Raw genomic sequence first — 16,577 nt, 5'->3', positions numbered from 1 at the left:
GACCTCTCTGACTACCTATATGTATCAGCCCCGCAAACAAGATGTGCTGGAAAACTTAAGAAGGTGACGACGGCCTTTGTTCTGAAAAGCACAGGCAGGCTTTGCCTAAAAGATAGCTCCGTCAGCCCAGCATGGTGACACACGCCTTTATTCCAGCACTGGGAGGCAAAGGCAGGCAGATCCCAGAGTTTCAGGGTAGCCTGGTCTACAGAGGGAGTTCCAGGAGAGCCAAGGAGACATAGTAAAACCCTGTCTGGAAAAGCCAAAACAAGCAGACAAACAAACAAACAAAAAATGGTTCAGCCAGTAAAGGTGCTTGCTTCTGAGTTGGAGAACTGTAATCTGCACTTACAAGGGGTCTCTGGCTGGCTGTGAAGCCAGAGTACACACTGTGCACACACTTTCAATCAGTGGTTCTCAACCTTCCTGAGGCTGTGACCCTTTAATACAGTTCCTCAAGTCCTGGTGACCTCCAGCCGTCAACATTATTTTTGTTGCTATTTCATAACTGTAATTTTGCTACTGTTATGAGTCATAATGTGAATATCAGATATGCAGGATATCTGATATGTGACCCCTGTGAAAAGGGGTCATCCCCCAGGGGTTCTCTACCTACAAGCTGAGAACCTCTGCTCTAAATATAATTAATTAATGAATTAATTAACTTTAGGGTAAAGTCATAAAAAGTCAAACCTAGAGGGATGGGAGTGGAGAACTGGGAAAAGCAAGCTACAGAAAGGACTGGATGGTGAGGAGTGAGAAGCTATTGCCAAAATGTGATCCAAGGGGACAGAGCTTGGTTAGAAATGATTGCTTTTGTTGTTCATGCTGTAGTATCTAGTTGCTATCTCAGAGGAGCCCTGCTGAAGACAGAGCAATCTCAAGGCCACCCTGGGGGTTGTGGTGTGCCACAAGATTGCCTGTGGCGTCATTATGTGTGTAAGGATTACATTCGACGGTAAAACCCTGGAAACAGGAATTCTCAAAGAAGGAAGGTAAGAAGGCAAGAGAGGCCACAGTCTGAGGCGTCTGACGCCAGGGTCAATTTTTTCCTTGTCTAAAATTGGGGTCTCACAGTCTTTAATCCCAGCTCTCTGGAGGCAGAGGTAGGCGGGTATTTGTGAGTTCGAGGCCAGCCTGATCTTCATAATATGTTTAGCACAACCAGGTCTTAATAAAGATCTTAATAAAGGAGGAAAGGAAGAAGAAAAGAAAAACGGGGCATGGCTATATAGCTATATAGGACAGGCTGGCCTCAGTGCAAGGTTCTGCCTGACTCAGCCTCCCACCAGAGCGCTGAGATTAAAGGTGAGTCCCACCATGCCCAGCCTAATCTAATGGTTTCATTCTTAATTTCACTTGCTAAACGGTGATAAAATTTACCTTGCAGGATTATATGGTGAAGCTCTCATAACCAGTGGTTCTCGGTCTTGGTTATATATTTAAATCCTCATGCCCTTGACAAAGGTTGACCCATGGCGACCATGGCCACCATGGCAACCATGGCCACCATGGCAACCATGGCCACCATGGCAACCATGGCAGTGAGATTTCAAGCCCCATGTAGTTTTACTGAGCTAAATAAATGCTGAGCACAGCACAAGGTGCACATTAGGCCGTCCCCAGTGCTTAGTGTACTTTTTGTTTAGGCGTGTGGTTTGGGAGGGGGGTACAGTGGCGGAGGGTAGAGTGGGGGAGGGTACAGTGTGTGGGGAGAGCCATGTCCCCGAGAGTCGGGGTGCATATGGAGGCTGGAGAAAAAGCTGGGCATCATCACTATTCCGATCCACCTTAACGCTTTGAGATGATCATCTCTGAACCAGGAACTTGCTTTATGGGTTCAGCTGGGACGTCAATGATCTCTCCGGATCTACTCTCTCTGTGTCACAGAATGTTAGGTTTATAGGTATACATAGCCGTGACTTGATTTATTTTTTAACCAACCAGGATAACAGGCCTGCGCCATCAAACCCGGCTTTCATTTTCTTTTCTATTATTATTCTATGCGTTTGGGTGTTCTGCCTGCATAGACGTGCGTGCGTGCGTGCGTGCGTGCCTGAGCGCCTGCGTGCGTGCGTGCGTGCGTGCTTGCGTACACCATCCAGAAGAAGACACTGGCTCTGACGGGACTGGAGTTGGAGCGGTCGTGAGATTCCATGTAGGTTCCAGAGATCAAACACTGACCCTCTGCAAGAGCAGCCAGTGCTCTTAACCACTGAGCCATCGCTCCAACCCTCATGACTGGCTTTTTATGTGGGTCCTGGGGATTTGAACTCATCTTCATGCTTGCAGAACAAGAGCTCTTACCAGTGAGACATCTCCCCAACCCTTTCTTGTTGTTTTATGTGGGTTTGTTTGTTTCGTTTGGGTGGGAGGCAGGGGGTTGGCGGCAAGATTTTACTATGTTGCCCAGGATGACTTAAAACTCCTGGGCTCAGTTGATCCCCTGGCCTCAGTCTCTTTAGCAGCCCTTCCTTACTGCAGATGCACAGTACCATGACCAGCTCTCGGCTCACAGTTTTGAAGATGAGGCACAAATTGTTTTTGTCGTTCTTTATCTAAGGGGCAAGAAGTTCATAAAGATTGTTGCAGAAGTTGGATTTGCATCAAGCTTGGTTTTGGAACTCTGAATCATTCAGTGTGTGGTAATTACGGAGGGGTGTGAATGGGTGAGAGGCAGCCTCGGGCGATCTTCCTTGTCCCAATACCCAGCCGAGCTGACCAAGGCAGGGGCTATCCTGCTCTAGCGTGTACCTTATATCACCACCATCGGGGTATCCTTTTAGCCTGAAAGGATCTTGTGAACGCATTGGCTTTTTACTCCTCTTCCCGGGTGCGTGTACCAGCTTCGGCCTATACCACTGCTGGCTGTCCTTGTTAATCCAAGATTAGAGGAGGCACTGCTGCCCTCTGTATGAAGTTTTGGAGCCTATATGCTTCTTCACCCGCAGGCAGGCTCGGTGACTATTTGCTTTGCCCCTCTACTTCCTTGCGAGTGAACCCAGCCTGAGGTGAATGGGAGCTTTGAGCCAGGCCTGCAGCTGTGGTCACATGTCATAAGCAGCAAGACTGGCTGCCAGGAGCAGAGGCTCCACCAGTCCTAGTGGGACAGGATACAGTGGTAGCTGGTATTGGCTTTCCTTAGGGAGGCAGTCCTGAGGGCCAGGAGGCAGACAGCTGGTGTATTGCTATTAGCAAAAACAAAAACAAACAAACAAAAAACCCCAAATGATACTACTTGCATTTTAATTTCAGACACACATTTTTTAGTATGTTTCGTGCACTATGCATTATTTATCTAAAATTCAATATTAACTTCGTGCCCTCCTTTTTTTCCTTGTTAAAGATGATAGATTCGTGTCTGCCTAGATATCTAAGTTCACAGCAATAGTCTGTCCCATCCGATGTCTCTGTCTCTCTCTGACTCTCCGTGTGTCTCTGTCTCTGTCTCTGTCTTTCTTTCTTATCATCTCTCACTGTAGATCCCTGGCTGGCCTGGAACTCACTATGTAGACCAGGCTGACCTCAAATTCTAAGAGCTCTGCCTGCCTCTGCTTCCAGAGGGGCTTTTTTGTTTTAATCGAAGACAGGTTCATAGTTTTCGAGGCAAGTACTTTACTGGTTGCTCTGGCTTCCCCGCCTCAGATAGTGATATTTAAGAGTGAGGCTGGTGGAGCAGCATTGGTGGTAGCTCCTGGGAACTCATTAGATATTCACATTCTCAGCCCACCCACCTGACAGACCTAGTGAGTCAGGAACTTTGGAGGAGGGGTTGACAGTTGGTATCTTAATACGTCCCTCCCCTTCCCTCCCCCACCCTAGGCTTGACACTTGGTCTCATATGAGGTCTGAAATATGTAAGAGGTGATGTCTCCACCCAGGCAGAGACACAAAGCACAACAGAGACTTCCAGGTAGGTTGTCATGACCTACCGACACCCTGGGCATGCCACAGGGACTTCAGTTGTGGGTGCTGGGCCTAAGAAAAAGAAGATGCCAATCGAGTAAGTACCATATAAGGCAAGTCAAACCCGGTGGGATGGGTCACAGAGAGCGTTCTCTAGTAAATCTGTAGGCCTGGAAATTAGAAGATGGCTGGGGTATTGTGGGGCCTGCCTTAGAGTATAGGCTGAGTGGTGCTAGCTGGAAGTAGGTTGCTGTTGGCAAAGTGAGTAGGGAAGGCGACTGTGATGTTCCCAGCCCTGAGAGCAAAGGAGAAAATGTAGTGGATATTTTGGAAGCCCTCTGGCTTTTTAGGTTAATGGAGAAACTTACCATTGGGGAAAGTAGAGGGCATGGGGTGAGGAGAGACCTAAGGGACGTTAGGCCTTCTCATCCCTTAGATTGAAAGAACCACCACCCTCAAAGGCATCTACAAGAGATTCAACTCCCAACTGCGTCCACCAGCAGGCTCCGAAACCCAGCCCATGCTCTGGGTGCAAGGCCTGCTCTTCCAGGGCTAGTGGAGGGGGAGGGGCCCCCGGAAGCAGTTTCTCAGGCCCCGCCCCTTCTAGGCCCTGCCTCTGCCACCCTTGCCAAAGAAAAGCTTTTGGCAACCCAGCTGAGGATTGACTGGCCTGGCCATGTTGTCTGGCAGTGTCCAGGCTCCAACTGCTTTTCTCAGGAAAGACATCAGGGGGCCGAGCCTTTCTGGAACTTGACAGTAATTTCTGACCTAAGGAGGGAAACTGAAAAGTCAGATCACTGTGTAAAATGGAGCTTTCTGTGTCTTAAAAGAAAATTCTCCAGCAAGCCGGAGATGCGACCTTGTCAGCACAGTGCTTGTTTGACTTCCCCAAGTCCTCGGGTTCAAACCTCAGCGGTCCATACACTTGAGTAAGGTAAGGCAGGGCTAACACCTTTAATCCCAGCACAAGGGGAGGCAGAGACTGTGAGCTGGAGACCAGCCTGACCTACAGAGTGAGCTGAGGACAGCCAGGGCTCTGTTACATAGAGAAACCCTGTCTTGAAAAACAAAGCAAACAAAAGGAAAGGCTGAGCAAGATAGAAGCGGAGGATAAGAAAAAAGAAAAAAAAAAACAAAAACCCAAGGTCCTTCTCAGCTACACAGTTAGTGTGAGTCAAGTTTGGATACGAGAGACTTTAATTTTCTTCTTGAGACTGGATCTCATTATGCAGCCTTGGCTGGCCTGGGGCTTGCTCTGTAGATCAGGCTGGCCTTGAACTCACAGACATCCACCTGCCTCTACGGGGGAGGGATTAAATGCATATGTCATCATGCCCAGCCTGAGACCTTTTCTTAAAGGGGACTTAACAGGCCTGATTCTGCCACACGGCTCCCAGTTCTGGCTCTGGCACTCCCTCCCTGCAGCAATGCAGTCTCTGTATGGCTTTCTCACCGGCCTCACGGCTATGTGAGACTCAGTGGGGTCCGCTCTGACTCTCCCCAGCTATGTCCTCCTGCTCCATTCTTTTCCGGCATCAAGAGTCCCTTCCACGGGTCTGGAGAGATGGCCTAGTGGGTAGAACTAAGGAGGAAGCATGAGGGCCTGAGCCTGGAGCCATGCCCCTTACATGGAAGCTGGATGCTGGAACAGCAAGCATCTGTAACTGCAGCCCTTCTGGGTGGGAGGGGAGGACAGAGAGGTAGTGGGGGGACAGGCACAGGACGATCCTCTGGACAATCAATAGAGCTGAAATATCTAGCTCTAGGTTCAGTAGAGAAACTACCTCCCAAAATAAGGTAGAGAGAAATGGAGGAAGGTACCCGAAGTTGGCCCTCTGGTCTCTACATTGTACATACAATGAGCGCGCCCACACGTGACTCACCAGATGGAGCACACACGTCTGAGCTTTTGTGTGTGTGTGTGTACTTGTGTGTGTGCACGTGTGCACGTGCATGGGCGTGCATGCACACGCACGTGCGCGCGTGCTCACACACACACACACACACATGAATCACTCCCTCACATGCTATCATAATTTACTTCTTGATGATAGCTGGTGTTTGTCTCCCTCCACAGGAATGTGGACCCCGGGAGGACAAGATGTTTGGTCTGTCTTCACTAATCTGTCTTCAAATCAGGCTCTGGCATACACGAGGCCGCCAATAAAATTAAGTGAACCTGTAGTTATGTCTTGGGTTGTCCTGTCTCCGTCTCTGTCTCAGCCCCCTAGACCTGCCACCGGCCTCTGTTTCCTGGACACTGAGCCTCCCCCAGGGAGCAGGACTTGTCTGGCGTCTGCCTGCCTCGGGGCCTTGAGAAGATCCTGGTTGTCTGACCTTGCGTCCCTGCCAAGTTGCCAGCATGTGTGAAATGCTAAATTCTAGCTTATTGTTATTATTGATTTTGAGAGCTATGCCAAGAGGGCAAAGGGACAGCAAACGAGGAGACGGAGGGGACACATGGATGGACAATGAGAGTTGGGAATAAAACGCACTCACAGCTTTCCCGAGGTCCAGTTCTGTTTTCCAGCAGTGCTTGGAGCAGCCAGCGGCAAGCCAGGGCTATGTGCCACGTACCATGAGCTGGGAGCCACGTGGCAAAAACAGGCCTGTTGAATCATGGGCCGCTCGGCTTCTACTGGCGTGTAGAGTTTGGTGTGTGGAGTATTTTTGCTTTTTACAGTCCAGCTGTCTGTAATGATTTCCTTCCCGTGGCCTTGTTCACCAAAGTGTCCCTGAGTGACTAGCTGAGTCATTGCATTCCTTACTGTTTAGGACACTGGTCCAAGTACCAAGAACCAGCGCTTTCTTTCATGGAGGTGGAACCTTTGTGCCCAGGAAAGACAGAACAAAGAACTCCCATCTCTAACTCACACCCTTCCCCAGAAATATAATTTAGAAAACAGGTGCAGATAAGTGAAGTGGAAGTTTCTGGTTTCTTTAACAACTCAGTTGTGTCACGTGATGTTTTTTAAGAAGCTGTCTTTTTTTTTTTATTTTTTAAATTTACATTCCAAATGTTATCCCCTTTCCTGGTTTCCCGTCCATAAACCCCCTATCCCATCCCCATATCCCTTCTATGAGGGTGTTCCCCCACTCATCCACCCACCCCTGCCTGCCTCCCTGTCCTGACATTCCCCTACACTGGGGGGTCCAATCTTGGCAGGACCAAGGGCTTCTCCTCCCATTGGTGCCCAACAAGGCCATCCTCTGCTCCATGTACAGCTGGAACCATGGGTCTGTCCATGTGTACTCTTTGGATGGTGGTTTAGTCCCTGGGAGCTCTGGTTGGTTGGTGTTGTTGTTGTTATGGGGTCGCAAACCCTCAAGAAGCTGTCTTGTGAGAGGGCATGTGATGTTCTGCTGAAGACAGACCCTTGAGAGGTCGAATGTTGTTTAGAAAGAATATAAATGGAACCCCACAAACGGCGAGAAGACGCTCTTGCATTGCTACACCATTTTACCGGTCTTCATTGGTCTTTGCTGGTCCCCACTGGTCTTCACTTCATAAAGAGAAATGTGCCAAGAAACTTCTCGTGGTGATTCTGGCTGATTCCGGCCACTTCCCCTGACAGCTGTGGATTCTGAGGAGCCTTACTATTTTTGCTGGACTCCGCTACCACTACTGATCTGTGTTTGGTGTTTGCTGTTGAACTGGACTTCTGGTATAGACAATGAAGAGTGGAGTCACCCAGTGGAACTGCTTCTAAACAGGTCCACAACTCCCTTTTCATATTAACCTTTTCCCCCCACCTCTGGTCGGTGGGTTAGAAGGGAGGTTGAAGCATTTAAGAATCCCTAAGTAAAGTAGGTTTTGGAGAAAAATCTAAGCCATTCCATTTGCTAAATCACCAGGAAATGGTCACAGCCTGAAGAATTGTTTGTCAGTGACCATAAGGCCAGTGCCACATTGAAATGGGTGGGGCATTCTATAAACCAAGGTTAGAAACCTTTAGTTGCTGTAGGAAGATCTGAAACCCAAATACAGAGAATTCTTTCAACCACCTGGTGGGACTATCAACATATTTAGCCCCTCTGTCATATATGAGTCAGTTTTTAGCCAGTCAGTGGTGGTGTGCAGGCCTTTGGTCCTAGCACTTAGGAGGCAAAGGTAGGTGGGTCTCTGCGTTTGAGGCCAGCCTGGTCTGCAAAGCAAGTTTCAGGACAGCCAGGGCTACACAGAAAAAACCCTGTCTGGGAAAAGAAAAACCCCATAGATGAACAAACAAGCAAAATGAATCAGTTTTTGTAAAATATGCACAGGCCTTGTAGTATAACAGTTGCACTTCTGGGGTGATTTCTGAGAAAGTTTACTCAGATCTGTAAAGAGAAAAGATTATTACAGCGTTGTTGATAGGTTTACAGCAAAACGGGCCTTGGGTATTAGGTAAGCAAAATACTGTAGATGTTCATTATTGTATTAATTATCAGCTTGACAGAGCTTAGAATCTCCTAGGAAGAGAATCTTGATGAGTGAGTGTCTACATTGTCCTTCTGGGCATATCTATGGGGAGAGTCTTAATTGATTTGGGAAGACCAAGCCTACTATGGGTAGCACCATTCCCTAGGTAGAGGGTCCGGAACTGTGTAAGATTGGGGGAATCTAGCTAAGCAAAGCAAGCAAATGAGCATTAATGTGTTGATTTGTGTTTACTTCTGACTCGACGTGATATGGCTAGCTGCCTTGACTTCCCCCACAATGATGGGCCGTAACTTGAAATTACAAATGGTGGGGGAAACCCTCCTTTTCCCTTAGGTTGTTTTTTGTCCGGGTATTTTATCATACCAACAGAAATGAAACTGGAACACATTTCTTGAAATTCCACATGGAAGTCAAAAAACAAAAAACGAAAAAACCCTGTAGCATAGCTGTTCCTAAAACAGCATGGATGGAGCTTACAGAGTCAAAGTGGGAGAAAGAGGAAAAGAGATTTTAAAATAATATACCTGTTTCATTAAGGCATAATTAATGTACAGTAAACCATTTAAACTTTCCCATTTGAGCTTTAACATACACATGCAAGGCCATGGTTAGGATAATGATTCTATCCATCATGCCTCAAAATAGGAAACATATATATATATATATATATATATATATATATGTGTGTGTGTGTGTGTGTTTAATACCTATTGTCAAATTTTAAAAAGTTAAACAGTATATTTAGACATACAGTATTTATACTACAATCCCATTATTGTAAGAATAAACAATGTTTGGACATTCTGAAAAAAAATCAGATTAATTATTGTAGTGATTTGAACAAGGATGGCCCCCACAGACTCATATATGAACGCCTAGTCACCAGGGAGTGAGACTATTTGAAAGGATTAGAAGGGTTAGGAGGAGTGGCCTTGTTGGAGGAAGTGTGCCACTGAGGATGGGCTTGGAGGTTTCAAAAGCCCACACCGGGTCCCCTCCCTCCACTGCCTGTACATCAGAACGTAAAGTTCTCAGCTTCACAGCCATGCCTGCCTGAATTATCACAGTGCTCTCCGCCATGGTAATAATGGGCTAAGTCTGAAACTGCGAGCAAGCTCTCAGTGAAATGCTTTCCTTGGTAAGAGTTGCTTTGGTCATGGTGTCTCTTCACAGCAATAGAGCAGTGACTAAGACAACGCTTCCAAAACTACACAGCCCCATTCCATTCCCTTATAGCTGGGAACACACGTTGCCGACATATACTGTACCACGGAATTTCTGAGTGTCTATTGTCCTGCACCATGATCTTCAGGGCATGGCTAATGTTCATTACAGTAGAAATGGCTCATTGTGGCTCCCCAGCTTTGACTTTATTATCATCACAAATGCCATTATGATGGACTCTTACAGAAAGGAGCTTGACTCTCCTGTTCTCCTTTACAACACAGAGCGGGGCCAAAGACTTCCTTGTGTGCACTCACCTCCAGGACTAATGTTCCTCTTCATCTCTAAGTAGCTGTTCCAGCAGAGCCAGATAGCTGTCTGTCATGTACCACAGAACTCTCCCGGTAGTCATAAGGAGTAGTAGATAGTTACAGGGGCAAAGGCATGGTTGGTTTTTGTCAGACTAGGAGTTTGATAACCTTTTCACAAGGTATGCCTTTTGTGTCCAGCTTGCCTGGCTCAACAGTCTTTGTGAGCATTATGTATGTATTCCTGTGGGTGCACACATATGTGCACAGGCGCATGCATACATGTGGTGGTTAGAAGTCAAGCTTGGGTGTTGTCCCTTAGGAGCTGTGTTTAGTGTTTCTTGAAACAGGGTCTCCAATTGGCCGGAGCTCGCCAATTAAGCTAAAGTGGCTAGCTAGTGAGTCCTAGGGATCTGCCAGTCTCTGCCTCGCCACTGCCGGGATCATAGGTGTGGGCCACCATGCCTGGCTTTGGCTTCTGAGGATTGAATTTAAGACCTCTCATACTTGCACAGCAGGCACCTTAGGTCCTGTCTCCCCGGTCTCTCTTTCTGAGACTCTTCCGTATGATTTTGCTGTAGTTATTTCGTGGCCAAGTTCTTTCTGTACAGCAAAGCTCAGCTTGTTTTTTTCTTTTTTTCTTTTTTTTTTTTCTCTTTTTTTCATAGCTTGGGAGTGAATCCCGGGCCTTGCGCTTGTCAGGCAAGCACTCTACCACTGAGCTAAATCCCCAACCCGCTCAGCTTGTTTCTTACCTTGTTGCCCGCAGAGGAGGCACAGAATACTTTCCACGGCCCTCTCATCCCATCTGTGCTATTCTTGAGTCTATCAGCCAGTTTGGGACCACCTCTGTACTTAAGAGGCAGGTCCAACCATTAAGAGTTATAGAGGAAGATGGCTACCCTGGGATTCCCCACAGCCATCCACAAAGACATTCTGCTCTCAGAGACTCTAGATTCTCCAGCCCTTAATTTAAAAAAAATACTTTTTTAATTTTTATTTTTGTGTTTGCCTGTTCGCATGTGTGTATGTATGCGTATCACATGTGTGGAGTGTCCTCAGGCTGCAGAAGAGTGTTGGATCCCCTAGAACTAGAGTCACAGACCGTTGTGAGCCACCATGTGGAGCCTGAGAATTGAAGACAGGTTCTCTGGAAGAGCAACCAGTGCCCTGAACCGTTGAACTATCTCTCTAGCCCTTACTTTTAACTATGTGTTATGTGTTAATGACTATGTATGGGCTTGTTCACATGGGTATAGTTCCTAAATTGGTCAGAAGAGGGCGCCAGTTTCCCTGGAGCTGGAATTATAGGCAGTTGTGATCCACCCGGCATGGGTGCTGGGAACTGGACTTGGGTCTTCTGTAAGAACAGCACTAGCTCTTACTGCTGAGCCATCTCTTCAGACCCTTACTCTAACTCGTATATATACATAGACACATTACATATATATATATATATATACACACACACACACACACACACACACACACACACACACACACACACACATATATATATATATATATATATATATATATATATATATATATATATATACATTGATACAGCCACATCTCAGAGAGAAGGTAAGGCCATTTCTTTCTTAGTTTGGGCCACCTTGCTTAATCTACTTTCCAGATGCACCCATTTCCCCGAAAGTTTCATGTTTTCATTTTTCTTTATGCAGGGTAAAATTCCATTATGCATATGTACAACGTTATGTACTCGCCTGCTGATAAGCATCTAAGCTGGCTCCGTTTCCTTGCTAGGGTAAAGAGTGGGACAACAAACACGTATATGCAAGCATCGTTATGGGAGGCTAGAGAGTCCTTTGGGTATATGGGTATATGCCCCAAATCCACTTTTGTTTAAAAATCCCAGGATTTTTAAGTGTGTTTGAGGGATGTGGCAAGCGGTTTACTGTCCAAGCCATCTTCCTAGGACATTTCATTTCAAAAGAAACTTTTAAATTCTATTTATTTACTTACAGGTCCCGAGAGCTATCAGGAGTCAATTCTTTCTACCACGTGGTTTCTGGGGATGAGACTCAGATTTTCAGGCTTGGCAGCAAGTACCTAACCTGCTGATGGTACCGTCTTCTCATGGATCCTTTTCTTTGGAAGGAACATAACTTGCCTCTTTGATTAAATATTATCAACAACTTCTCCTCCTCTGATATCCCTCCTGACACTAATGTGCATGCTGGTTGCTGCCTCTGCCTAGAGTCACTTCTGGTTGTCTCTCCAGGTTCAGCTTCTAGCTTCCAGTGTCATTGGAACCCTCCCATGCTCACCTATCTCATTCCTCTGGCCTTTTGGATGTTTGTTCTCTCCTCTGGTACTGGAGATGGAATTCCAGGGCTTGACTATGTCGGGCAAGCACTGTCTACCCCCAGCAGCAATTCTCTCTCCTGTCTTTTTTATCTTGAGATACGCTCTTGCTGAAGTTGCCAAGGCTGGCTTAAACCTGTGGTCCTTCTGCCTTAGCCTCCTGAGTATCTGGGATTACAGGTAAGTTCCAGCTTACTTGCTCCGTGCTGGTAATTATACCCTTTGTGCTGTGCTTACCGAAGCAGTTGGCATCTGCACATTCTCTTCTAGAACTGCAGCTTTACTTGTCCGTCTCTTCTGAAACACGGAGTTCTTGGGCGTCTGGGAGAACGTCTTGCTTACCTCTGGCTCTCTTAAGAGCGCCCGGATCAGAAAAGGCACTCGGGAAAGTTGGTTGAATAGAGGAAGATAAATTGGAGCGCAACATATATTCATTCATTCATTCATTCATTCATTCATTCATTCAAGGAATAGTTATTGAGTGTTTGAACGTGTTCCAGATGTTGAAAATAAGCAGAACAAATATCCCTGCCCCGAGGGGCATGAAGGACAGGAGAGGTTATAAGGACTAGGAAGAGAAGCACGGCAAAGGGAGACTGCATGTTGGGGGGCTGGTGGAGGGGGGGACTTGACGTCCATCAAAGGAAATACTGATGGAGTAGAAATGTGAAGTGGGACACATCTTTCCGATGCCCAGGAGAGGATAGAGTAAGTGCAAGGGTCTCTCATGTTTCAGGAGCAGGAGGAGGCTAATGTGGCTGGCTGAGGTATGAGGAAGAAGGGGATGTACTTACTTAGAAGAATGAGCAGATTGTGTGGGATCTAGGGGGCCCTGGAATGAAGGCTTTTTCTTTAAAAAAAAAAGTACCCATTGGATTTTTTTAAAAAAAAATTATTTATTTTACATTCTAATCGGTTTCCCTTCCTTTCCTCCCCATCCCTCCCCCAGGAACATTATTCTGACTTAGACTTTTACAGGATCCCCCGTGACTGCTGTGTTGAATGCAGGCTGGAATGAAGGAGAGTGGGTAGGGAAGATGCTACTGCAGTAGTCCCAGCATACAGACTTCTAAAGGTGGGGCTGGCAGGCTTGCTAATGGATTGAGATAGCTGTGATTGGAAGAGAGGAGTGAAGGGTGGCTGAGATGCTGTGGCCTGATCATTGAAAATACCGGGCTGGACACAGACTGTAATGACTGTGCATCGTGTAATGACCATATGCAGTGTGTTAGGGTGCAAGTTGTGGTGTTTGACTTTGGACACGTTAAGTTTGACACATTGCTCACACTCAAAACATATATTTACTGACTGTAATAAACTCAATTTTTTTGTTTTGTTCTTTGAGATGGGGTCTTACCGTGTAGTTCAGACTGGTTTGGAACTTGCTATGTAGCCCAGGCTGACCCCAAACTTGCAATCCTCCTGCTTCAGCCTTATTGAGATTATAGGCGTTGGCTGTCTCATACACAGCTATAAATTCAGTGTCATTTACTAAACACCAAGATAAAATACAGGAAGCTTTGTATAGACTGCCATGTAATCTTCTCACTCATTCTGTATATTCCTAATATTTTGTTGCCTTTTGTGGATAGGGGGTTGTGGCCAATTGATATAATAAGCAGATTTGGGATTGGGGCCCATTCAGTCTTCAGAACTCTCATTTAGTCAATCTGGATACGAAGGGTGAAGACCACTTTCTGAACATATTTGCCACAGATTCTGGTTCTGTTGTGAAAAGATGCCTGGAACACGAAACAAGATTTTAATCCCAGGCCAACAGCTGAACACGATGGGAGCAGGTGTTTGAAAGCTCCACTAGCCTAAGATAGTGTTAAAGAATTGGAGATCATAAATTCGTTTCGGCTGCTATTTCTTTGAGTAAACAAGAGACTAAAACCTGCCGTGAACCCTTAGTGGTGTTAAAAACAACCCACAAATGCTAATTTGGAAACACTGCACTGGGGAGAAGAGGGAGCACGGGTCTGGGACCCTTGCCCAGACTACATCCTTTTGAAAGTTTAACCTCGCGTGGCCTTCCTTAGGTGGCCCTCAAGAAAGACCAGGATGCGGAGCACAAAGGCCGGGAACTGCTTAGGGCCTCAGCATCCGCCCGGGTGTCCGCCTCCCTTACCCCCGGTGGCCCCCCACACAGAGAACGCGGGCGGGCAGCCGTCCGGCGCATGCGCTCCGGGTAAGGTCCGCTCCCGGCGACGTCAAGGGGCTTGCGCCGGTTCCCAAAGCCCCGCCTCCTAGCGCCCGAGGCGACCTGGGCGGGGGAGGGGGCGAGCCACGCCCCCAGCCGAGTCGAGGAGGGCCGACCGGAGCCGAACGCCTCCGAGTGCCACCGAGCTTAGCCGAGCGGCCGGGAGTCAGTTGGTGCAGCTCGTCCTCGCCGCAGAAGCAGCCCGTGGCTCTGGCGTCGCCGCCACCTCCACCGCCGCCGCCGCCTCCGCAGGGCCTGTGCGGGCCGCTCGCCCACCGTGGAGGGAGGGAGGCCCGCAGCGTGGGGAGAGCAGCCGGGCCACGGGTGCTGCCGCAGTCGCCGCCGCCAGGTGAGCGCCCGCCGAGGCCCGTCGTCCCCACAGCTGTCAGTCCCCGGTGTCTGTGTGTCTCCCCGCCTGTCAGCCCCTGTGTGTTTGCGAGCGCCTTCCCGCCAGGCCCGGCTCCCGCCGGGCCCTGTCAGCCGCCAGCAACCCCGCTCCGAGCAGCCCCGCCCCTTCCCCCCGATGTCCCGCCTTCCCCATCTGTCAGCGCCGGGCTCGCCGTGGGCTCCACGCCCGGGACTCCAGGTCAGGGTGGTCGCGCGGGGCAGAGTTGCAGAAGGAGCCGAAGCGGGCTGGAGGTGGGGGCCTGGCCGTGGGTGCGGGTGTCCGCACTCCCGCGGGCGGCCGCGAGCGGCTGGCACCGGTGCCTCTGGTGAAATGAGCGTCGGGACTCGAACCACTCAGGGGTACAGTGGAATCCTCCTTGCCCACGCGGAAACACCAGGATTCTAGGATGCCCAAATGGGCGTGTGAGCAGAGTTTGGGACTTGTGAAGCCTCGCCAGTTTGGGGTTTTCATTCAGAGAAACCTGTTGGAAGTGATTGAGGAGTAGGTGGGGTGTGGGGCTTAGGGTGGGAAGTGTCTGAGAGCTTAAGGCATTTTGAGTTTGTGTGGCTTGATTTTTGTGAACAGTGATTGCCGTGGTAGTGTGCCCTGAGAGAAACTGTTATGTGACACGGGGGCGGGGGGCTTAGAGAAGGGAAGGCATGCTCTTTTTTGCCTTTATCGATGTCATGCCAACACATATATTTATCTAGATAAACTAAAATGTTTATTCATGAGTCATCCACACATTTTTTAATTAAAAAAGAATACGGCACTTTCCATATATATACATGTTCTCATATGTTGCTATCTTGATTTATTTTTTTGTTTGTGGTAATGTAGTATCGCAATATTTCAAAACTAACAGAAATGTGTTCTAAAATAATTGGTAGCTTGCCGGGTAATTCTCAACCGAGGAGAAAAGAGCCAAGAGCACATTTCATTAGCTGGAACAACTGATTCGGGCTTAATTTGCTTCTAAGAGACATACAGTGGAAAAATCCAGAAACAGCAAAGAAGAATAAGAGACTTAGGAAATGAGCAAAAGGGCCTTTGTGTGTGTGTGTGTGTGTGTGTGTGTGTGTGTGCGCGCGTGCGCGCGTATGCACGCCTTGGAGAGATGGTATCAAAGCAGCTTTAAGGGACAGGGCTGCTCTGTAATGACAAACATATTAACCAAGTTGGTTTTGTGACCTTGATACATTGGGCCATGCTTGATTTGTGCAGTGGTTCATGACAGGCAAACATTGCCTGGGAAGTGTGGTAATTTTTTGGAAAAGAAAAAGTTCCCTATGTTGTTTTTTCCCTCAGTTGAAGTAAGATTTCAGACTAGCTTTGTCCATAATTGGAATGTGTGGGGTGTGGGGTGTGTGCGTGTGTGCACACGTGTGTGTGCGTGTGTCAGAGAGGGAGAGAGAGAGAGAGAGAGAGCGAGAGAGAGCGAGCGAGCGTACTTGCGTGGAACCATCTTTGTTTTTCTGTCTCTGATTTATTTTTAAGGCAGAAATTTGAGAAACAAAAGCATAAGGGGAAAAAAAACCCTTAGAACTTACAAACACTAGTAAACTTGTGTGGCATTTATCTTTTTCAGTCTTTTGTTCTCAAGGATATGTGTTTTCTCTTTTCTCTCCCTCAAAGTGCTGCCAGCCTATGAGTTTCATTGTATACTGTTCTTCCCATTTATAGATTGTGAGAAGGATCTATAGATTTATAGATGTCTTGCTTTCATGAGCAATTATTTTCCCTTTAAAAACTTAAAAGAAAAGGAAAGAAAAAAGAAATCCAGGTCTCAGGAGTTCTGTGCTTGCAGTCCTCCAGTAACTTCTCCTCCAGTCCTTTGCATGGCCTACTGAGCTA

At 47.6% G+C, this 16,577-nt stretch overlaps 1 protein-coding gene across 3 annotated transcripts in view; it reads left to right on the top strand.

The window, feature by feature from the left end:
* Positions 1 to 14,465: 14,465 nt before the first annotated feature.
* The window catches only part of Zhx3 (zinc fingers and homeoboxes 3), a 102,824-nt gene continuing 100,712 nt past the window's right edge, over positions 14,466 to 16,577 (top strand). For 2 of the 3 annotated variants that reach the window (XM_032904668.1, XM_032904666.1), the window contains exon 1: positions 14,466 to 14,684. The gene's annotated coding sequence lies outside the window, so the exon portion shown is untranslated. Of the gene's footprint in view, positions 14,685 to 14,725; positions 15,229 to 16,577 lie in introns of those variants that run through there. The other variant, XM_032904667.1, reaches the window with a different exon arrangement.

Source organism: Rattus rattus, chromosome 5, assembly GCF_011064425.1.
Source record: "Rattus rattus isolate New Zealand chromosome 5, Rrattus_CSIRO_v1, whole genome shotgun sequence".
Classification (NCBI taxonomy): Eukaryota; Metazoa; Chordata; class Mammalia; order Rodentia; family Muridae; genus Rattus; species Rattus rattus.
This window is presented reverse-complemented; position numbering and strand designations above follow the sequence as displayed.